This window comes from Anser anser (assembly GCF_964211835.1).
Source record: "Anser anser genome assembly, chromosome: Z".
NCBI classification, from domain to species: Eukaryota; Metazoa; Chordata; class Aves; order Anseriformes; family Anatidae; genus Anser; species Anser anser.
The window spans coordinates 35,747,952-35,769,126 of NC_139723.1; the positions used below are offsets into that span (position 1 = coordinate 35,747,952).

Consider the following 21,175-nt stretch of genomic DNA (forward strand, 5'->3'; position numbering starts at 1 on the left):
GCCCACTCCCTACAGAAAAATGCCACCCAGGTTGCCTCCCCCTGGGCATAGTGAGACTTGCCTCTGAAATTTCTGGTTTGGACTGGATTCTCCACGTGTAGTATGAGGTCTTTTCTTGGGAGGCTGGGCTTTGAGATCTGGTGAGCAAAGGCCGATCACAGTGGTTAGGTAGCTATTTCCATGCCCTGTTCTTTACTTGCCAAGCATTAATCTTTCTTGAGGATGAAAAAGTGTTTAAAACAGGTACTGCTAAGAGCACTAAAGGCACTGGCATGTCAAGGTGATGGCTTTGAAACCACAGTGGCTCTTAAAACTATTAGGGCATAGCAATTTCTGCTTCTTGTCTATGGCTTACTTGTTGTTTATTCTTCTGCTGGCCTACCAAATAATGGAAGGCATTTCTCTTGGAAACTACAAAAGTGTCCCTTGGGATAAAGTCATGCTCATGATTTTTGTTAAGGTCTGATGTATGAAGGAAACCACGACAATAGATATGGTGTTCAATCACACTGCAGCTGTAAGGACTTGGCTCTTACAGCTCTGCCATGCCCCAGTCTGAGCAGGGGAGCAGGGTAGCTGCGGGATGAGGCCACCGTGCTGTGGTGATGCCGTGGTGGGTAATGCCCATAGATCAGGGGGAGAAGTGCAGGACCCACCAAGGAGCCTGCCCCAGCCACTTCCTCTCGTGAGCCACCCCCTCCTACCTCACAGGGGTGATTTACTCATGCATGCTGGTAGGTGGCACCCAGCCCTCTTCAAAAATAAGCGGTGATGAGCTTGGAAGTCCCCCACACCTGCTGAAAGCTGGCATAGGCAAAGCAGCTGATGGCTGGTACTGAGAACGTTTTCCCAATTAAAAGCTGAAGGAACACTCATGACCCCTCTGCAGTGACACGACTTCCAACACTGACATCATTCCTGCTTTCAGAGTAACTTCTGCCTTTGCCACATGGATTTGTTTATAGAAACTGCTTTCAGTAATATTTGCCCCAGCAAGTGTTTTCTTTCTTTTTTTTTTTTTTTGGGGGGTGGGGGGGTGGGGGGGTGGGGAAGCAAACACTGAACAACAACAACAAAACCACAAAGCTCAGGTAGGCCACAGTCCTGCATGCCCTCAGTCATTTGCATGCTGCCCATGCGAGAAGCTCGTTGCTGCTGCTGGAGCTGGGCAGCAATGGAGGCGTCTTCTGAGAGTGCCTGCTGCTGCCCCAGCTTTGTCCCAGTGAAATCGGTTTTAAGGGCAGAGAGAAACAGATGTGAAAATCCCACCCAAAAAGGGACTGTTGTTTGTGGATCCAGATGACCTACAGCAACCACATCTATCGTGCCGATCTCCAGAGGCATTGTCTTGCCGGAGCAGTGGCTGCTAGTGCTGGAGGAAAGAGCCCCGGCCTGTCACCAGAGGCACTGCCTGCAAACACATTCCTCTCCTTGGGTGTTCGGGGCCCGATCCTTCTCAACAAATTCTCTTTGCAGCTGCCGTGTGGGTCCATACCAGCAGACCCAGATCCCCACGTGGGCCGGAGCACTTGTCCTGGCCATCTACATCACTTCATTGCCAGCACAGGCCCCATCAACGTGCAGACCTGCTGCCAGATCGTCCTTTCCAGACAATGCCTGGGCACAGCTTGGTCAGGGGTGGCTCTCTTGGGGGACGTGGGGATGAGGAGAGCGGCGTGGCTGGGTGCATGGATGTGTGCTGTGCCACGCCACTTGCTATAAAGACTGGAGAGGATGTGACCGACCACTGCAGAGGTGGCTGTTGGGGAGGGGTTCAGGTGTTTGAAGAAACTGGATCGTGAAATGTGTCCTGGCAGTGGGCTGCAGATGCATGTCCTGACAAATTTCAACAAGAGCACTGGGTCAAGACCCCCTCCCACCCACCGTCAGCATCCAGAAGCTCTCTTGCATGTCCTGCCTTGGGGCTTTCACTTGCCAAAATATTTATTTCCTCTCCTCCCTGCTCCTTGCTCCCATTAGCGAAGATCCAGCAGACAGAGCAGAGACCATCCCAGACCTCTGTTTGACAAGTGTTTGTTGCACAGCTTTTCCAGTGGCTTGCTGAGGAAAACAATCTGAGTACATTATTATTATTATTTTTAAGTATCAGATATAATTCACTAACCTCTTTTGAAGGCCCTTAATCCTCCCTAGGAGTTTTTCACTTGGGTCTCAAGTTCCTTCTGTCACTGCTTCAAGCTTGTTTGGATGCCTAACCTGGGCTGAGTTAAACTTCATGAACACTTAAAAACAATTAGAGTTCCTGTCCCGAGGACCCTTTGTTCTAATTACAAAAACTCCAGGAGGCTACAACAGATCTGTCAGCTGAGGCTGGGAATACAAACTCGTTTTCTAGCCCCCCCACCCCCCCACCCCCCAACCTCTTTCCCCCCTCCTTCTTCTCTAATAATCAGGGAGGTGGGGAGGCGGAAATCTCAGCAGGAACAGATTGAAGACATTAACATTTGGTTGGTTTTGTATTGTTCTTTAGTGAGACCGCAACTTATGAGGCTGTTTTAATAAATGTCTGGTCAGAGGCCAATCAAAAGCTGCCAAAATGGGTGTAGGGAAGCCTGTTTCCCACACAGTCTGCTCCTTCCCACCCTGATCATTGGAAATAAGGTCTAATAATGAAACGCCTTCATTTCCCTCCTTACCTCCTCACTGTCGGGCATTTTGCAGCCTATCATTCCTAGACAGGAGCAAACCTACTCTCCCCCTTCCCTCCTCCCTCCTCCAGGCAATCTAAGACAATCTTGTTAAACCTTAATGCAACATATGTTGAGGGCAGATGCTCATCTGGTGTAAATTATCCTGGCTCTGCTCAGTTCAATGGTGCTCCAGTAATTGTGATCAGCTGAAGACTGTACCTTTTTTTTATTTACGGTGGTGGAAAGCTGTTCCTTTTTGGGTATGGATGTGCAGAGGCTACAGGTTTCCTCTGCTTTCTTCCCACCTTTTGGGGGTGGGAGGAGGACACTGGAACAGCTACATGGGTTTTCAATCTACCTTCACCTGGAAAGCGTTATGGGACAATAAGTGCAGCAGCTCTGCTTTGTGCTGGTAAACATTTATTGTTCTACAGGTGGGGTGCTAAAGAGCCTGTGTGCTGCTTCACAGATAAAGAGAGAAACCACAGTAGTGTCAGCAGGGGGAAGCAAGCCTGACCTCCCCAAGGTGCAGCTCCTGTTGAAAAGGCGCTGGGAGGGGGAAATCAGAAGCTTAGCAGAGCAAGGCAGGCTGCCTCTCCCTGCTGCTGGCTGCAGAGCTGTACAGACCTTGATACCAAACCACCAAACTAGACGTGGCAGCAGGAGGCCCTAAGTGGGGTTTGACCCCCTTTTGCTGGTGTGCTCTTGGAGGGGAAAGGACCTTGATAGAAATGGAGAGTCTGCAGCCTAGGGACATTTGAAAGCATGGCCAAAGGCAAATTACAGAAATTCAGTGTCATGACCAAAGCCACATAGATGATGATCTGTGGAGAAGCTGGATGCCCTGAGGTGGAGATACCATGAACTATTGTTAGCTTCTGCTAGGAAATTAGGGCCCTGTAACACTGCCATTCACATTCACATGACTCAACAGCATCTACTTTTCTCTTTCAGGACACCTGATGGGAGAAGAGAGTCTGTTAATCTGTGGATGGGTGACTTTGGTTTGTGCTCGACTGTCGCTGCTACTGGATGAAAAAGAATGCCACTGAAAGAAAACAACTGCAGACTTGAGCTTTGAAATTTAATTATAACAACATGGCAAGCTATGTGTGAAGGAAAAGTTGAGAAATGGCTTCAAACATTGAAGATTTTTGAGTTCTTGTTCTTTTTGTAAAGGTGTGATGTGAGCAACCACTTGAAAATTTATCTATGGGAAATGGTCAATAAGAAAAAACTCTTTTTGAGGAGTTATAACTACTTACTAGTGTTAAAAATCTGGGGCCAATTAACTTTGTGTGAAACTTTTGTTCTGAAACTCCAAAGCATGTGAAACTTGTCGGGTTGTGTTTGCTGCTAGATTTGGCTGCGTGACAGCACCCAAGCACACATCCCTGCCTGCCATCCTCTTAGCATGGCCATAGAACAGCAGGATGAAATTATTTAATGCCAAGTGGATCCATGTGCTGATATGATGGCAAGTGGATTATCCAAACAACAGCTGATGGATGTGTGCTGTGGTGGCAGGGCTGGGCTCCTCCAGAGCAAGGTGTACCTATGCTCTATGCCACCTGGGCACACCTCGGTGCCCAAGGGCTTGGGTAGATGCTAGCTGCTGACTCTGCCAGAAGGTGATCCCTGCCTTCATGCCCCTCCACGAGGGCTTTCAGCTTTCCTGGAGAGGGAGGGATGGCGAAGCAGAAGGCAGGTCCCCCACATCTGTGCATACCATTGTCTGAGATCTGACTCTGGCAGGTGTAGATTTGCATGCTACACCTGATAGCTTCATCACCCTGGTGGCAGCAAGAAAGGCAGGGTGCCTGCGGCTGTATTACCTCAACCCTCTGTAGGAAGATTTACCAAGGGACAGGTGCCAGCACTGTAGGAGGGCCATAGTGGTCCTGGTAGATGAATGATCTGTTTTTACATGGCCGGCCTTGCTTCTCCTGACAGGGAGACCAGGTATTGTGGGTTTCCCTGGCCACATACCCTGTACTCCCACCACCAGAGCCTGAAATGGCACAGCCCGGTGACATGGGCATGGCTGGGGTCTTGCCTTCCCCCACCAGTCCCTGAAACCTTGGCAGCACTCTGTGAGGCTGGAGGGACCCAGAAGTTTAGCCATTTTCCAGAAAAGCTGGGAATTGTTTCAGGAGGCTACAGCATGAGCACCACGGCAGGCATTCATAATTCTAGGTGTCTGCTCTCAGCAGGCTGAATTATCCATTGGGCTCCCATGGCTTTCCCCTGCTTCTTGGTCTTCAGAATAGACCATCTTGGTCTACTGCTGCTGTGGGAAGAGTTGGAGATGCGGTTGCCTCTCCTCTCTATGCAAATCAGCAAGGAAGGAAGTAAGGAATCAGCTCCCATCCAGCAGATTTATGCTTAGGACATGTGAAAGTGACTCACAAGATGCTCCTCTGATGCTGGGGAGCAGACTGACATGTAGCAGGGCAGGGTGACACCCCAGCTCTGCCTCTTATGCCCAGACATGTAAAATTACGTTCCCAGTGAAATTGTAAGGAATTTAAGTGCATAATTGGGCATCAGGCCTTTGCTCTTCCTCCTGTGCAGCTCCATATTTATATAAAGTGGGGATAATATTTCCCTGTGTAATAAAGGGTTTACAAGATCAAAGTCCATTTGATGTGAGGGGTTCTCAAATACCTTGTTGTTAAATATTAAATATTGTAGAAGTATTTATGTGGAGGGCTGCTTGTGAGGGTGAAAATTGAGGCTTGAGCTGTTCCTCTCACTAGTCCATTTTTCAGGATTGCTTCAGTATTTCACTCAACTTGAAAGAATAAACCTAGAAAATATGACAGTAAAACCACAGGCACTTTAAAAAAGTAAAATAAAAATATGAAAGCCCAGGCAGGTGTAACCCCTTACAAATGCCCTTAAACTTTTTCTTTTCTTCATTCCTTAAAATAAACTGACACAATTGCATAAGCAATAAACAAAGCCTAAGTCTGTGTCCAGCAATTGTCACAACTTCCCCAAACTGGGTTCTTGTTACATGGGGTCCTGCAGATTCCAGAAGGGGCAGTTCTGAGGTAAAATGAGGAACGCTACTTTGTCCTCTGGCTAACATTTAACAGAGCTGTGCAGGAAAAACCATCTCAGCAACAATCTCTATCCCTCGTCAAGGTTTATATCTGATTTTCCCCTGCAAGAGGAGAAGGGCCTTCCTTCCAGGCCTTCCTTCCAGGCCCTCCTGACAATCCCGGCTGAGGGAGCGGGGACAGGTGATGATGTGGGCTGGCATGGCAAGAAGGTTCCTCTCCGAAACACAGGAGTAACCAAACCGAACCATCCTCTTTGGTGTCCTCTGCTTCTCCTCATCTGCACTGCCCTAGCCCCCAGTGGGCAAAGGAAAGCTGAAGCTGCTCCGGTTTGCATGTCTGCTTTAAAGGCGGGCTCTCACTGCTGTCCTTGCATAATATAATTATATATATATAAAATTGTGACTCCCAAAAGAACAAAATACGAAAGAGGCTGCCATTTGTGCTCCAGCCTTGTGGGCTGGATGTTCTTTTCATTTAATTACTTTTAATCAGCAAACGAAACGTGTGTTGTGCTCATCACCCACGATTGCAATTTGGAGAGGAGAGCCTGATGAGGCCGGGAAGGAATGCGGTGCTGTCCCAGCTTCTCCTTCCCGAGTGCTGAGCATCGTTCCCCAGTACTACCCCCTGCAAAACCCCAAGGTGTGCTGGTGTGCACCTGGTGCACAGCAAACCCCCAGCAGGCACTCTGGATGTTTTGGAGCAAGCGTGTCATATAGCAGGGGTAGTTGCTGCCTTTTTAAAAGAAATACCTCCTGGGCTAAAATCAGCGTGCTAAAAGAGACGAGAAAGCTCACTAATTCTCTGTCCTTTTTGTACTTTATTTTATTTTATTTTATTTTATTTTATTTTATTTTATTTTATTTTATTTTATTTTATTTTATTTTATTTTATTTTTATTTTTTTCTTCTGGGCGTCCCTAGGGCCTGGCTGTTTCAGCAGGGCTGCCAGGCATGTATCTGCAGTTGCATCATGCACAGCGTTACTCGGGCTGGGGCCGGTGCTCTCGGCGGCTGACCAGGCTCGCTCTGCTTGCGTTGGGATTCCACAGCCGGCCTTAAATATCCCGGTTATTTTTATCCTCCTACGTAATGCAGCCGTGGGCTGTCCCACCAGTGGCAGGGCAACAGCTACACAATGTTTCCCTTTAGTCGGGAAGGGAAATGGAAAGAGGCCAGGCTTCCTGATCACGTGGTGCCTGAAGTCAATGAAGAAAATTAGGAAAAAAAAAAAAGCCCTCCTCCCTCCCACTTTTTTTTTTTCTTTTGTAGCAAGCTGGTCCAGCTTAACCCTTGGCACAAAACACGTCTAAAAGAGAGCAGCCTGTCGGGACGCGAGCCAGGAAAGGATCAGGGGAAAGAAGAAAAAAAAGCAGAAAACCAGAACATAAACACAAGATTGCTGCGGTAATTGGTGGCTCTGAAAAACACTAAGGAAATGTGAGGCTTGTATGAAACATCAGCAGACAAGAAGCGGGGTGATGTCAGACGGCCTTCCAGGATTAGAAACCCTTAAAAGCTCCCGAGCGCGGAGCTGCCTGAGAAAAACGCAGCAGCTCTCCGGAGTGGAAGGAACCGAGAAGGACAAGTTGTGTTAAAAACCTAACTCGACCATTCACGTTCTCCCTGAGGGAGAAGAGAAGAAAGTGGGGTGGACAAATGTACAACCTGTCCTTTAATTACACGATAGAGTATTTTTTTTCTTTTCCTCTAACCTCGTCTTTTAAGAGGTTGAAGTGTCCAAAAATGTGAAAGCATACACAATCTGTATAAACTGGGGCAGCAGATCTTTGGCTGGAGCGTGTCCACGTTGCTCCTCTGGCTTGAGAAGTTTCTGACAGCTCTGAAATCAGCTTTCTGTGTTCCCCAAAGTTCCCTGTGTGTGTACGAAATGTTCACAGAGAGATGGAGCACATAAATGTCTTGCTATTTATTATACATCTTTTTCTAGCAAAATTGAGGAAGCCATGAATGCTCTTCAAAGTGAAAACCTGTTAATTGCTCCTAAACTGATTGTGTTTTCTCTGCTCTGTGTGTGTGTACGTGTAAAAGGAAGGTGTGTTACTCCTCTCCCCTCCCCTCTCGCCCCTTCCCCATACTATATTTCTGGAGAATTGGAGAATTTAAGATTAAATTTTATTTCACGCAACTAATATGACACATCTTGCTACCTTGGGACAGGCTGATCTCAGAGAAAAGTGTACTAAACATCAGGTACTTTTTCTTGCTTAGGAAGAGCACAAGTCCCCGGTCTCTGGTTTATGTCTGATAGCAGTGGATGGAGAGTCAGGGTGCATCTCACTCCAGCATCCACGTGGGGAAAAAATCACTCTCCCAACCAGGGAAGCCCTGAATTGGGAAGGCAATGAGCACACAGGGCTGCTGTGTGGACCCTCTGCTCCCATCTGTTTGTGCTGCAGTGTGCCAGCAGGACAGCTCAGGTGCAGCTGAGCGAAGATGCTGCCTCCTGGTCTGCTTCCTTCCCCACCTCTGCTCCCCAGCATGGCCCTACCAGTCCCCACGGGGACACGTGGGGGTTGAGCCCTGCCGCTGCTGGGTACCTGCTGGCAGGTAGCGTGGGGCTGAGCATGGCTCTGTGAGGGCTAGAGGGAGGGAGGGAGGCTGTAAGATTACTCCCCGCACAGCCCCAGGCACCCGCCGGCCTCTGCCACGTCCCCATATGTCGAGAGAAGATAACGCTTCACTGCTGGATTGTGAACAGATGGAGTGCTTTTCCTCAGCAACCTCTCCTCCGTGGTTGGAAACCACATGCCGTAATGGTTTTAAAACATGTGGGAACCTGGGACAAACAAGATGAATTTTGCTACTAACAGACAGCAATAATCAAAAAGTCTCCCCATTTCATGTTTCTTACCCCTTTCCCAAATAAATAGGTGGCTCTGTTCCAAGCCGTCTGATGAGAGTACTTCACAAAGCAAACATGCTTCACAGCTAGTGTTTCCCAGAGACATCTCCTTAATTGCTACAGATGTTTTGCTTAATCCTCTGTTTTTTTTTTTTTATATATTATTTTATTGTAGAATATTTAAAGGAAAAAAAAAAAGAAGAGAAAGGAAGAGTGGAAGATGAAAAGGAAGGGAAGGGAAGGGAAGGGAAGGGAAGGGAAGGGAAGGGAAGGGAAGGGAAGGGAAGGGAAGGGAAGGGAAGGGAAGGGAAGGGAAGGGAAGGGAAGGGAAGGGAAGGGAAGGGAAGGGAAGGGAAGGGAAGGGAAGGGAAGGGAAGGGGAAGGGGAAGGGGAAGGGGAAGGGGAAGGGGAAGGGGAAGGGGAAGGGGAAGGGGAAGGGGAAGGGGAAGGGGAAGGGGAAGGGGAAGGGGAAGGGGAGGGGAGGGGAGGGGAGGGGAAGGGGAAGGGGAAGGGGAAGGGGAAGGGGAAGGGGAAGGGGAAGGGGAAGGGGAAGGGGAAGGGAAGGGGAAGGGGAAGGGGAAGGGGAGGGGGAAGGGGAAGGGGAAGGGGAAGGGGAAGGGGAAGGGGAAGGGGAAGGGGAAGGGGAAGGGGAAGGGGAAGGGGAAGGGGAAGGGGAAGGGGAAGGGGAAGGGGAAGGGGAAGGGGAAGGGGAAGGGGAAGGGGAAGGGGAAGGGGAAGGGGAAGGGGAAGGGGAAGGGGAAGGGGAAGGGGAGGGAAGGGGAGGGAAGGGGAGGGAAGGGGAGGGGAGGGAAGGGAAGGGAAGGGAAGGGAAGGGAAGGGAAGGGAAGGGAAGGGAAGGGAAGGGAAGGGAAGGGAAGGGAAGGGAAGGGAAGGGAAGGGAAGGGAAGGGAAGGGAAGGGAAGGGAAGGGAAGGGAAGGGAAGGGAAGGGAAGGGAAGGGAAGGGAAGGGAAGGGAAGGGAAGGGAAGGGAAGGGAAGGGAAGGGAAGGGAAGGGAAGGGAAGGGAAGGGAAGGGAAGGGAAGGGAAGGGAAGGGAAGGGAAGGGAAGGGAAGGGAAGGGAAGGGAAGGGAAGGGAAGGGAAGGGAAGGGAAGGGAAGGGAAGGGAAGGGAAGGGAAGGGAAGGGAAGGGAAGGGAAGGGAAGGGAAGGGAAGGGAAGGGAAAGGAAGGGAAAGGAAAGGAAGGGAAAGGAAAGGAAGGGAAAGGAAAGGAAAGGAAGGGAAAGGAAGGGAAAGGAAGGGAAAGGGAAAGAAGATAAAGGAAGGCAAAGAATGGAACAGGAAAACAAGAAAGGAGATAAGGAAGGAAATAAAGAAAGGAGAGAAAAAAATTAAAACGAAGAGAAGAAAAAGAGAAAATAGAAAAAAAAAGAGTAGAAAGAAGAAAGAAAAAAGGAAAAGAAACAAGAAAACAAGAAAGAGAGAAAAATCATGTGAAAAGAATAAACATGACAGAAGAACAGCAGGGCATTTAGGATGCAAATATGAAAATATCGAGGGGTTCAGCACAAACATCTCATTACCCCAAATTAAGTCAATACAACTATAATAGAAGAAAGATCAGAGGGAAGGCAATTGTAGTCGCAATAATGCTGGAGCCAAGCAGAAGGAGGCTTTGAACAGAGGTACAAAAAAAAAAAAAAAAAAAAAAAAACACTCTCCCACACATTATTTGTTGTTCCTACTTCTTTTGGCTTCTTTCCTCAGGGGAAAATAGAAATACAATACCAGACATGATATACTTATTAAGGCAAAAAAAAAAAAAAAAAAGCAGGAGAGTTTTCTAGCAACTCCCTTAAAAAACAAATGGTGCGAGGCAAGCACTACCAACAGAAAACATGTATCTCATGGGGCAGTGCCGGGGTGGGGGACGGTGGGGAGTAGTCCTCCCCGGCAGCAGGCTCTGGGGGGGATGCCGCCTGCCTCCTGCGGTTTTTGGGGATGCAGGCAGAGGGAGGGGAGCGGGGCGCTGCTGCCCGCGTTCGTGCAGATGCCAGTGGCCTCACCAGAGAGCCTGCCTGCTGCCCTGCCGCCGGAGGATATCAAAACGCTTCGCACGCATTAATTGAATAAGCCTCCTAACTCCCCTGTGATGTAAATATTATTACAACTGGAATAACAAAGGCACAGACCGGCTAAGTGACTTCGCCCGCAATTGTAGAGCAAATCGGTGTCGGAGCAGGACTGGAATATGGGTCTCCTCTCTACTCCAGACAGTGCTTTAACCACAAAAGCAGCCCGCATTGTCCTCTGGGTTGTCTCTACTCTCTTTCGGGTGGAACGCTGCAGACATTTCCGAGCTGCTTGCAAAAGCAAAACAGATGTCCCATCTATTGGCCCCATCTCTGTCCTTATTCATCGTCACAGGAGCTATTGCTGAGATCATATGGCATGCTTTCTGTCCAGTGTGTGTACAGGTGGAGGGAGGACACTGCTGGAGCCTGAGCAGGCAGACCACCAGCAGCACCAGATGCAGAGATGAGGTCAAGACTTCAAGCAATTTAGGCTAGATTTATGTGGGACAGTGTGGGGAAATCCTTCTTCTTACTACTCACAGTTGTGCATGTCCCTACAACTCCCAGACGTGTGTCCCACATCCTGGGAGCAGCTGAAACTGTTCCTGAGGAGAGGAACATGAGTATGAATAGGAGTGGAGAGGCAGAAATCCCACTGTAACTAAGAATGAAGAACCCACATGCATGGACAGATCCAGAGCCCAAGTGATTTGTGCAGGTCTTCCAGAGAGAAGCAGGTTTCACCTGGTGGGCTACTGCTCTGCCCAGTTTTTCACAGTGTTTTATGGGGAAGGAATTGTCCTGTGCATGGTGCTTGCCTGTTGTTCTGCATGACTGTGAAAGAAAAGAAGACCCAGAAAAATAAATCAGAACTCGCATTGTATGGGAGGGCTCTGTCAGCTGGACACCAACACTTTAGTACAGTTTCTTCATATTTTGGTCATGTTTCTGTGTTCAGCTGTGATGTGTCAGCAGGTATTCCCATAACATGTGTGCAAAAAGCACCCCAGCTCATTGGCTCCTCCGTCCACCAAAGCCAGTGGGAATTTCAAATGCTGTAATGAGAAGCCAACCAAACCAACATGGGACAAACTCTGCATCAGAGATGTGCTTCCTGTAGAGGCTCAGATATTTCCAGTGCAGGGCTGAGGGCAGAGAAATTTATCTCCATCTGAGATTGGCTTAGCACTTAGCCTAAAGTCAATGCTGTGGGATGGGTCTCAATATGTAGGTTCTGTCACATCCTCTGCAGCTCTCCTAGTGTTTGGGGAAGCAAGCCAAAGAAGATCCATCCATTGCTGCCAATGAAAGACAGATTGAGCCCTTAGCAGGGTTAGTGAAGTCTTGTTTTTAAGTTGAGTCTGCTGCCTGAAAATCAATGTACACTGTGAGCTGATGCTGGAAAAGGAGCTGTGCAATAGCTGTTCCAAGTTCAACTAACTCAAAGTCAACTGTTTCACAGAACAGCTCAGTGCTGGGCGCTGTTCCATTTGTCATCCAGGGAGAGATTTTGACACTTCCAGAGGGCAACATGGCCCACCCACAGTCTGAGGCAGCTTGAGAGCTGCATCCCCTTCTGCTGCTGGCTGTAGAGCAACAGTTGCTGGTAAGCGGGATGTACCTGTGTTTTGCTGCTCTCTTACAGCTCCATACAAGTGGAGTTACAATGACACTGTGTATCTCTGAACGACCAACCCTATAGTCAGCAAAATTTTGCAGGCAGAAAGCCTTTTTTTTTTTTTTTTTTTTTTTTCTCCTGCTTTGAGAGTTGTTCAAGGCATAGAAGGAATAACCACCAAAAAAAGCTACAGGAGAACACTTGTACAGCCTCTCCAAGTTAATAGTGGCATCAAATTAAACATCTATTGATGTTATCTTATAGATTGCCAACAACCATAACAGGCTAGCCAATTAAAATGAAAAGTAAATCCCTTCATGTGTTTATGTGTGTATGAATTTTATGCAGCCAAATGACTGTTCTTAGGCTGCTCTTACACTGGTTGAGGCTTTTACTTGTTTTTATTTGTGGCCTCTTTTGTTATGATTGCAATAAATACAGTAATTAAAGTCACAGAGGCAGATAACTTTACACTACAGCATTGCCTTATAGCCAAGGCACTTTCTGACGTGGTGAGGCTAGTGCTGCCACTTCCATAGGGAGCTACCCTGTTTGCCATGCCTGTCCTTCGGAGGAATTACTGCCAACCCAATTGTGCATAAAGCGGTTGTCAGAAATAGGCTGTATGCCCCACTAGCAGGCACACTGCCCTAGTTCTTCTGTTATATGGCTCCTTGTGCCAGGCTGGTATAGCTGTTCTCACAATTCCCACTCCACGGGGACTGCCTTATGTCCCAGACGTGTAAGGATTCCTGTGGTTAACACTCAAATGTCCAGGTCTGAAGGTCCCAGGCAACTGACCTACCCTTAAATCAAGGACTACAACACCATGATGATGTCTGATATGAGCCTCACTCGATTAAGTGGCTGTCCTTGTACTAATTTCAGTTGGCTTTGGTATACCTCCGAATGAGTGTTCAAGCCAGAGAAGTTTTCCATGATGGAACAGACTCACTTTTTGGTTCTTGTTTTGCCATACTTCATAGTAGATTTATCTTTGGAAATGACCTCAGACTTTATCATGACATTCTCTTTGGCTTTCTAAACAATACATTGATTTTGCCAAAGGAAAAGGGAAAGAGGCTCTTTAAACCAGCAGGCTGCCCTTTTGTTACATCTCAGATAAATCTGAATTTATCATAAGTCAGCCCATCCGGTCACACCGACATCATTGTCTCCAAAGCTGATTAATGAATCAGAGCTAACTTTAAACTGTCACTTCCTGGTTTGCTTTTTAAATGCTATTTTAAATGTCTGCTATATTGCAGTTTCAACATGGCCCACTTGCAAGAAGACTGAACTTTTTTGGAAGCAGACATCTGGCAGCAAGCCTGTTATACCACATTAGCAGCCATAGAGCTGGCCTGAAACTGCATTTGATCACCTGAAAGAGCTTCCACAGCACAATCAATAGTGAGGTACAGTGAAGGACTCAAAAGAATGAAGAAAAAAAAATCACAGTGGATGTCATAACGACCCGGGTTTGTTTATGTAACGTAGGGGGCTGAATCATATCTCAGCCTTTCATCACCCAGCCCTGGAACAGTAGTACTTTAATAACATCTAATGACAAAAATATGGAAAAAATTAGAAGCCAGAGCAAATGAGGAGGAGGTTTTTCTAATGCAGATTAAGTTCCCTAAATGCCAGTCATTGTTTATTTTTGTCCAAAGCTCGCCTTTCTTATTTATTTAACAGCTCAAACTCTTATTTCTCTTACGGCTTGCAGTTTGTGAGGCTGATCTTTTTTTTAATATATAAAAGACATTTAATATTTTGCAATTGCTCCATTTTTTGGCAGATAATTCTGGAGGAGTTCTTTCCAGTCTACCTGCTGGTTTATTAAAACCATGGCTGGAATGTGGTCATTAGTGTGCTCTTCTCTCTCCTTGTTTGAATACACTGTAGCTCTCAGACCTCCCACCTAGACACCATCTCGTTAGGAACATAGGCGATCAAGACCTTTAGAAACAAAACTGATTGTTGAATACTTGTGGAATGGGACTTTGCAATGTCCTATTTTTGCTCTGGAAAGGCAGAATTTTGTTTTTATGCATAACATTCCTCCAAGCTGGCCTCTCATGCCCACAGAAGACCTGGGTCTTTCAAAGATGAAAGAACATTCTGGTCCACTTTATGGGGGTAGTGCCTTCCTGTCAAGTCTGAGTGAGTCAGCCTGCCTATGTCTTTGAGGAGATACCTTTGCTGCAACATGACTCACAGAGCAGCTGGATGTGGATCATGAGGGATGGATGCAATTATACAAGCATCATTGTGGCACAATCCACACTTGGTTATCTTGGTGTCCGTAAGTCCTGGAGACAGTGATTGCATTGTAAATTGGAACATAAAAAAGGGGAGATTTAGATTAGACATTATGAAGAAATCCTTTACTCAGAGGATGGTGAGTCACTGGAACAGGTTGCCCAGAGAAGCTGTGGATGTCCCATCCCTGGAGGTGCTCAAGGCCAGGCTGGATGGGGCTTTGGGCAACCTGGTCTGGTGGGAGGTGTCCCTGCACATGGCAGGGATGTTGGAGTTAGACTTTAGGGCTTTATGAATATGAAAGTAGATCCTATACAAACAAAGGCACAGGCCTCCTAAATAACTGTATTGGTCATGCCTCCACCCTGGCAGTCAGCTCAAGGAAAGAAGGTATGAGGAGATCAATTGGCAGTGGTGAGCAAGGGTCAGAGCTGGACACAGAAGGACACAGCCTATGTCCTTGCTAATTTGTTCAATGTGGGGCAAAACAATTGAGGATCTTCTATACAGATGAACAGCTAGAGATAGGAATTTTGAAAGCTTCTCTCACAGGTTTTGTATCTTCTGTGATAATCTGTCTGGATATGTGGTTGTAGAAGGAAGGTAAGGCAGAAAGTATCTGAAGAGGGCAAGAGATCCAAGGCATGATAACCTCTATGCCACTCATGCAGACATTTGTTGGCTCTTTTCTTAATACCCTCCATGGATGGAAACTCCCTTTTGTTTCTCAAATGATCTGTTCTACTATGTCAGTACCCTTACCATGAGAAAGTTCCTTCAATCCATCTTCCATGCTGCAGTTTAAATCATGGCTTCCTACACAATCTGCTGTGGACATGGGGAACATGTTCACTAACTCTCTTAATTCCTGAGGAATTCTTGCTGACCTGCCCTTTCTGGAGCAGGTTCACAGTGGTGATGTCTACACTGTGGGAAGAATCAGCCCTGCGTCTCCCAGTGTGTACCTTAATTCCACCCTGTCTTCTTCTGGAAAGAAACCCAAGCAAGGGATATGAAGACTTTCCAAGGTATCTCTTGCTGTGGACACACAAGTGGACCAGACCTAAAGGTATATCTATCCCAAGGAAATCAGACAAATGTGAGATGCCTTTAAACACCGTTGCCTACAGGAATGGTATACCTTCAACACACAAACTGATGGTTTCCTAGGCTACATTTATAAAGCAAACTGAAGAATGGCAGACCTCATGTCTGGACACAGGATCTAAGCTACGTATGGTGGGAAGATGCCATGACTGTCCCTGACCTAAGCTGATGAGCTCTAAACCACTTCTGTGCTTGTTGCAGGAGCTGGCCCAGACCAGAGTTCTTAACCAACAGGCAGCTTGGAATTGAAGGGAACTCAGCAATTTGTATGTGATTAAACAGTGCCACTTGTCCTTAAGTCTAGAAAACAGACACGCTCTATTTCATTGTGTAGGTGTGGCCTTGGATTTTGGCAACCACTGTCTTTTTGACTACATCCAGTGTTGATTGGACTCTATGCCCGGGACAGTAGCAGGAATACAATGTTAACACCATTACTTATTACTTTTCCTTTGTACTTCCAAACTGCAGTGCTGATTTGGAAACAGGACTTACAGCGGCTGCTGTGGCATGGCAGCTTATGAAGGCCTGCCCCACCACATCTGCAGGTGACTGAGGCAAATAATTCAGTGAGACTGGTATGGTGTAAGCTAGAGCACAGTTAGGACCAACATCTAGAAACTGACAGGTCTACGGAACTGAGAATCTGTTTTCCCATGGGGACCCCTCCCAGCATAGAGCTTTTCTGGGGTCACCAGTGTGCCAGAGACAGGGGCTGTCTTGGAATCACATGCTTCTTCAAATGTGGGTGGGGATTAATGAAAAAAAAATTTTTTTTTTTTTTTTCCTAAGCAGCACAGTTTAATTGGTACATTCAGGTCAAGCATAATATGACTTCAAGAAACCAAAAGGCCCATAATCTGATTGGGGAATTAGCCTTGAAGTTGCCCTTCCACAGATGAAAACACTGTGGTGTTGCTAGTCTTGAAATGCTGGTGTGGCTGTCTTACAAATGACAAAGAAATACAACATAAATACAAAGTTTTATTTGCTTGTCTGGTCCTGGAGCCCTGGGCTGTGTTTTCAGGCTTTTCTCTGCAACTTTGAGAGCAAAGGAATAATTTTATATTGAAAAATAAAATAAAATAAAGGCTTTGATATTGTTTTGTAACTGCTAGCTGACAGGAACTGGAGCTTTAAAAAAACATCAGATATTGTGAAGCTTGCGATAAAAAACAGTGAGATGGCAACTCCACACTGGAGATCCTCTTCCAGCACTGACAATTCCCCGCGGCAAGGAACAGATTTCACAATGCCAAAGAAAGAAGAAACTGGTCAATGGCCAGAGGACGGAGTCTGTAAACATTGCCGATGAGTAAACCCCTCTCAACTGCAGCGAGCACTTCAGGCACACAGTGCTTCGAGGCTGAGGCAGAGCAAACCATTGCAATTGCTCCTCACAGGGGCAGCAGGTGCGTGGAAGTGTGTTTGTTGGTGGCAGTGAATGCCATGCTGAGGACATTATATCCCCACACAGGGGACAGTTTTGGCCCTGACCAAATGGCCAACCTGATAAACCAAGCCAGATTATTAGTGCTGCTGCAGGCCCTTAAGGATAGGATACATATTGCTATCACCTTGGTTGTTGTCCTCTCCTTCTCTGAGAGAGGCACCAGCTGGCCTCCTGAGGGGTTACACATCCTCCTTTTCCAGCACGGGCAGCTGCACCACCCCACTCTCTGTTTCATGGCAGGCATCGACAGCTTTGGTTATGGCAGAAAGTGACAAAGGGCTGGAGCTGAGCAGCTTGCAGATTTGGGAAGCTATGCCATTCCCTGTTGTTCGCAGTCCACCTGCATCCCCATATGGGAAGGAGGAAGACGGCTGGGTTACAGATCCTGCAATCCCCTTCGCCTTCCTGAAGGTGAGCAGCAGGGCTTGACCCCAGGGAACCAGCAGTGTAAATCCATGGCAGCACATGGTATTCTGAAGGGATAACCCTGATGTAGAGAAGGCAAAAAAAAAAAAAAGGGGGGGGGGAGTCTTCATTCAGGGCAATGGAAATGAAACTTATGGGTTGGTTTCTGAGAGGCCCATCTGCCGGCACAGCTGTGTGCATTGCACAACCCGCTACTGTTAGCAGATAACTGACTCATCACAGCGAGACCGTGCACAGGACAGGCCGAACCCTTTCCTCAGGAGCTGCGTACGGTCCTCAGGCAATCAAGCCTTTTGAATTTTCTCATTTGCTGGCTCTCTTCAGCAGTCAGATCTGCAAGCGGCTGCAGCCAGCCAGACACAGCTGGTAACTGCAGGACAAGGCAGCAGCTACAGCAGCTGATAGTTATGGAAAGGATGGTTACCAGTCAGTTATAGCAAAGTATAAGCAAAGGCTGATAAACTATTATGGGAAGATACTTGTGACCTGATAAGGAAATGTCCTTTGCTACAGTATTTTAATAAAGATTTTGTGAACAATTGTTATGAAAACATTCAGAGAGATTCCTCCTCCTGGAGAAACATTTGCTGTAGATTATAAAAGAAAAAGGCTGCCACAAGCAGTATTTACAAAAGCAGCTGGCCTGTATTTTTGGCAGGTGTAGCACTGAAGCTCCAGGTGAAACCTGATCTCAAAAGAATGACCAGAGTCTGTGAAGGGTCAGATACTCAGCTGTGGAGAAGAGTTATGTTCACATATAGCAGATGCATCACTAGGGGATTTCTTATGATGAAGTCTCCAACCACTGGCACAGTAACAGGAAGGATGTGTTCATCTCTGCCCTCCATCAGTCAAGCAACCTTCCCAGCTTCATCCATCATCAGTAAGGCTGGGTATCAGAGCACAATTTCTGTGACCCCTAAAACATTTTTTTTTTTTTTGTATCTTCAGACCTACTCCAATGCCCCTGTGGCAAAATTTCCTTTAGTAGAGACTCCATTCCTGCATGGTGAACAAGATCATCAAGAACAATCCATCATGAGTTTTGAGCAGCAGAATCTGTTGGCACACCTTGCTCCCTTGAGTCTGGTGGGTCACGATAAGGCACACTAATGGCCAGAGTATTTAGGCTCAGATTCATTTTGCATAGACACTGGAACACCTTACCTAATAGCCTTCAGTGACTGCTCAGTGCATGCAGCCAGTGTGATACAAACACCATGTTAGATTGGTCTTGGTTAGGGTAGTCCTTGTCGGGTGACCCTCTTTCCTTAGAATAACCACATCCATGTTGAGTGGTCTGTCTCATGCATTTCAAAAGACTCTGAGCACTTTCTGCTGTAGGAATAACAGCATTCTTCTTTTCTGGACACATGAGCTTCAGTGAATTGACCAGGTCTCTTCAATTCCATGAGACTAATGCTGGGAAACATCAGCACCACCACCCAGGGCAGTGAGAGGTAGCAAACCCATAAGGTGTTTGGGCAGCTCATGATGTTCAGAGCCACGGATGCAGCCTGTCTGCAGGCTCAGGTGCGTATTGCAGTGTGAGGTATGTACTCATCTTTTTCTTTGCTGCAACAGAGACAAAAAACTAAAAAGATCAGAATAGACAGAAAAAAAAAAAAAGAAAATAAATAATATTTCTTTTCATGCCTGCAGGCTTATCCTTGGTATTTCTTATTTAAGCCCAGATTTGGAACACTTTGGGCCTTTTCTTGGTAGCAGGAAACACATTCAATTTAGACACAGATTGAGTTCCAACTTGGGTAATCAAGTTCTGTTGCTCAAAATTCTTCTCGCAGTTTCAATTAGATGCAATCATTAAATTTTCACTTCCTTTTCTGAGCTGTTGAGTAATATTAATATGCATTGTTCAGACAGTTGCTCTCCATCACCCCAGAGATGTTTGCCCTGTCCTAATGGGTGATGCAATATGATCCTTGCACATAACTTGCATATCAATTTGCTGAATCTATGAAGTGTTTTGAGAGGGTTGAGTTGAATTTTTGACAAGAAATCTTTCTAAATCATTATTATTGGGGTGATACTCTATAGCAATCAAAGTTAATATGTGTCCCCCTCCATCCCCTCAATAAAAATAAAGAAACTGAGAAATGAACTTAGTTCCCAGTCAGTGCAAGAACCCACTGGTGTACATTACTGAAAAGCTGTTAGCATATTCATTTTGTTTGGGCCATTCAATTGGGTTTCATGCTCTCCCATGGAAAAATTATTCTTGGAGAAAGATGGGTGATCTTAAGCCCATTCACTACCTCATGACAGTTTCCCATTTCATACCACGAGATTGCCTTTCTTCTGAAGAGAGGGCCCACAGAGAAGTGTATAAATACTTATGATGAAGATTTAGTTACCCTGTGGTAATGTGAAGGATGAGGCATTTCCTAAAAGCAAGAAGGACTTTACTTTCAAGAATTATATGCAATGTAAAGTGATCATAATGCCCTGTCCTGTAAACACATTGTTTTACTGAACATGTGTCAGTTTTTATTTTTTTATTTTTATTTTTCTCCCAATCTAATTATGTCCAGCAATGATTATCACTAGAGCCTGGACACTAACTGACAGGTACTCATTAAGTTTTCATTCTATGTTGGGGAATTTTATCTTCTATTTGCACGTTGCTTACACATCTTCATTACAGAAGTTGCTTGTAGTAAATCAGTACTAATCAGTAATCAGTAGTAAATTTTCCAGAAGTTAAAATCCATACTCCTGTTTATAGATTTCTTCAGTGTACAATCTTTTCTCTTACTTTGTAACAATCCTCTGTGGGCTTTTGTTAAAAAAAAAAAAATAAAAAAAATTCTTTGTCAGCATGGACTCAGGGCCAAAACTGCATTTTGCCTCACTCAGTACAGCCATACTTCATACTGTAGTTCCATTAAAGATGGTTTTAAAAGGGCTAATACGTGACCAATAGATGTCATTAACACATTAGAGACAGGATTTACAAGCAGACAAACAATACAGACTTCTTACAGTCTGTGTGAATAACCATTATGCTCTCCTTTTAACACCCAGTAACTATTGAGCCATGGAAACATCCCTGAACTCTGTGTAACCTGTGATCCACCAAGTGGCCAGCTCAGCTGGAAGCCTGATTCAGCTGGGCTCCTTGGCACCTGTCTCTGAAAATGTCATTTTTAAATGGGAATTCACCTGTCCATTCAGGTGACTACTCCCTTTTTTCTGTTTGCTCAGCTTTGACCAGGGCATTGAGGCTGTGCTGGGTGCATGCCTGTAACACCCTCTGGCAGTGGCCTCAGCCTGAACTGTGAACTAGACTGGTTCGGTAATGTGAAGGTAAGGACACATCTGAATGCCTTCTGGAGTCCTCCTGCCAGTGCTCCCAGGCAATTCACCAGTGACTGAGGGCATGCCTGCAGGTTAGTTATACTGGGGCAGCTGCTGGCTGCAGCACACCTGCAGGGAAGGGTTTCCCAGTGCTGGAGATGTGACAGTTCTTGTTATGCCACCTCTGACCCAGGGAGAGCATGCAGCTCTGTCCCATCTCTCCACATCTGACATTTTGTTTTGCTCCTTCTGGCTCTTGTTTCTGCTTACTCTTGCAAGTGGCTGCTGTAGGTGTCTTGGGCATAAAGCTAAAGGGAATCAAGTTACCCACACTGACTTATTTATCCTCACTAGCATTCTGCAAGCAGGGG

The 21,175-nt window shown here is 46.4% G+C and overlaps 1 long non-coding RNA gene across 2 annotated transcripts; it reads left to right on the forward strand.

Moving 5' to 3' along the window:
• Nucleotides 1-2,917: 2,917 nt before the first annotated feature.
• On the forward strand, nt 2,918-4,572 carry LOC310889161. 2 transcript variants are annotated; one of them, XR_014576410.1, is made up of 2 exons: nt 2,918-3,063; nt 3,606-4,572. It is a non-coding gene; the product is annotated as an uncharacterized lncRNA (long non-coding RNA). The 2 variants fall into 2 exon arrangements; XR_014576411.1 differs by lacking the exon at nt 2,918-3,063 and adding an exon at nt 3,194-3,500.
• The last annotated feature ends 16,603 nt before the right edge of the window (nt 4,573-21,175 follow it).